The sequence below is a fragment of the Pantherophis guttatus genome, chromosome 14, assembly GCF_059756535.1.
Source record: "Pantherophis guttatus breed Tessera chromosome 14, ASM5975653v1, whole genome shotgun sequence".
In the NCBI taxonomy this organism is placed as follows: Eukaryota; Metazoa; Chordata; class Lepidosauria; order Squamata; family Colubridae; genus Pantherophis; species Pantherophis guttatus.
In genome coordinates, this window is record NC_142076.1 from 22,360,337 (window position 1) to 22,363,363 (window position 3,027).

Sequence of the window (3,027 nt, forward strand, 5' to 3'; positions counted from 1 at the left end):
CGCCCTTCTCTGAAGACTCAGGGCGGCTTACAATGTCCTCAGCAATATTGAGCCTGGGGCAGCCCCAAGTCAAGAGAACTCCACAGAATCCATCTTCCAACCCAACTTCCTATGAAATACAATTCAGGACCAAGGCTCCAGGGGTGATTTGAAAGGTTATGTAGGTTTTCTGTGGGTTGTCTCTCCTCCCTCCATCTCTTCTGGAAGAAAGGAGAACAGAGCAACTCTAGGCTACACCATTGGATTGGCTCAGTTCATGAGAGGTCTTACAACTTCGGAGTTCAACTTTGTGCACTCTAGAATTAGGATTAAACACAGATTCTCATCTGCCCTAGTGACCTGATGGCATCTCAGTTGGTCCAGGTGTAGGCCTCCTCAACCGCTGGCATGATTAGACTTTTGATAACAACCAGACAATGAATGATCTGCTACAATCTTTTGTAGACAGATTAAGTCTTCCAAGAAGGGGTCAGTTCCACGCTGGTAATTGTAAACCACAAAAGAGTAGTAGCAAAGGATCAAAAACCTGGAACTGACAAGGGCCTGCTATGGCATTTTTTTCCATATTTCAGATAATTAATCATAGATCTCTATCCTTGGGGATTTTCAGGAACAGGACAAATTGATTTTCATATTTTTTAAATATATCCAACCTTCTGCTCCATTCTTCTGGAGACATTCATCCTAGAAGAAATTAACTAGGCTGAATTGCTGGATGGGGGGGAACCAGGGGCTCAGGTTTGAAGAAATGGGCCTTCAGATATATGAATTTTCACCTCTGTTTTAAAAAAAAATCTCACTCACATGGAAGAAGGAATATTGGAGCAAATTCACCCGGCATCTTATATCCTTTGGGCATCTTTTGGTCCTGCTTTGTCAATCTTTTTTTCAGCTTATTCTGGATCTCACCTGGTCAGTCTTATTGTTATCTCAACATCCCGGTCTGCCTTAGCAAATGTCTACTGTGCTAAGTAAAACAGGCTGTTTCCTGAGCTATCTTTTGTCCAGTGAGAACGATCATAAGCAAAAGCCCCAATTAACCTGACAAACTCAAGAACCCGTTAGAAGCACCTCGTACCTTTCCCTCCTTCCTTCTTGTGCTGAGCTGCACACCTACCGCCGGCAAATTCTGCAGTGCGCTATAATTGTCCTGACCAATGGATTGTGCAAGACACAATGAAGTCAACAGTTTAAAACCAGGATACAGAATTGCTCGTTCTGTTGCAAAGATTGTAGAAAGAAAATTCTTCCCCGGTTCTTAACTGTGTCAATTTTCTGTTAAATTCATCCCCTTCTGCTAGCCTTAAGTGCAAGGAAACATTAGCATTCAGATGCAGATCTGCCTTTGACCTCCGAAGATAGTTGAAAGGAAAGCATTTATTCATATAAAATGACTTTTAAAATGAAGAAGGGGAAAGACCATCAAACCGTGGATATTTGCTTGTTTGGGTTTTATTTATTTCTAAAGCCCAGATCCATAAATCATAGATAGGTTCCTTGTGCAGGGACCATGCTAATCTTCTCTGTATTGTTCCAATTTTAGTCCGTGTGTTAATATAAATGAAGTTCCTTTGCAGTGAATTAGTCATCACTGGAGCTTTGAGTTGTGTGCAATCATTACATGTTTTTAAAAGAACTAAAAGCAGAGATTGAAAATAAGTGGGCCTCTCTCCAAGTGGAAGATTATAAATAGGAGGGGGCGTCGTCCAAGGCTGGACCCTTTTCAGCTGTCTCATACATGATCATCTAGGATAAGCATCGGAGACTGAATAGCCCGTTAGAAATCTTCATATAATGCATGCATGTCAGGAATTGAATTTTAAATAGGAGTAATGAGAAAGCAACATAAAGTGGTATTTTTTTCCCCCTCAATATAATCAGTTGGATGTCTGTTCACTCTTAATCTCAACCGATAGTTAAAAGTTCCATTCCATTTACGCAACCCCTGGGGTGGCTGAGACATTTGCAAAAGCTAAGCATTCTTTCGTTTTAAAAAGGTTTCTTCTCTTCAGCCCCTAAACACTGCCGACCTTTGAGATGCAGCCTGTCCGAAAGTGCTCAGAGAACAAGACCCGCCTCTTTATGTCCAAATCTATTGTTCTTCATTTCCCTCCTTTGGACCCCTTCCCTTAGGTTCTCTGCAAGACCCTGCAGGGACCCTGTCCCTTTGATAGCAGTGGGCCAGCCAAGAATTCCTCCAGAAGGGGTGGGAGATGCACCTTAGTCCAAGACGAAAGAATGTCCTTGGCCTCCCTTTGTGGAGAAAGCATCTCCAGGGCCTTGGTGGACAGAGGCGGTCTCTCTGCTGGGCCAGCCTGAAGCCTGGTGCAAGACCTGGCCCAAAAGATGGAGAGAAAGAGAAGGACCAATCCCTGGACCACGGCAAGGCCCCTGGCTGGCCCTGCAGCCCTGGGCAGCTGGGCAGGCGGTCTGCTCCCCAGACCACAGGCCTGCAGCCTCAGAAACAAAAACAGAAGGGGGGGCACCTGTGACGGGAGGAGCTGCCAGCTCATCCGAATGGCATGATAGAAACCCATCTGACATTGCCAGGAGCAGCTGAACTCAACCTTCAGATTTGCTTCTGATAACTTCAGAGTAGAGTTGAAATGACTGAGGGGAGGGGAGAGAAATAGGAGCGAACCTTTTAGCATGGTGTTAATAATGCAAGTGCTCCAACACAGGACCATCCTGGGGGGAGGGGGGCTGCTTGTGTAAAGAGCAGAAAGTCCATTTTCCCTCCTTCCTCAAGGAATCGGCCACTTCCTGAGACCCACCTTTTTAAGAAAGCCGTGGCCTTCTTCTCCTCCAGCTGCTGCTTCTTCTGGCCCCACCCTTGGCAACACCATCGGCATAAACCGATAGTGGCACACATTTTTCATTGGGTGGTGCGGCTGACACTCGATTCCCTGCTTGCACTGCCCTCGGTTGATGCTGGGCTGTCTGTTCTGGGCATCTGTAGTGTTTGCAGGACTCTTGGCCTCTGATCTGATCTGATCTGATCTGATGGAGGTTGGCATCTCTTCCCTT

At 45.5% G+C, this 3,027-nt stretch overlaps 1 pseudogene; it reads right to left on the minus strand.

The window, feature by feature from the left end:
• Window positions 1–1,464: 1,464 nt before the first annotated feature.
• Window positions 1,465–1,564, minus strand: LOC117679552 (U6 spliceosomal RNA; annotated as a pseudogene).
• Window positions 1,565–3,027: the final 1,463 nt, after the last annotated feature.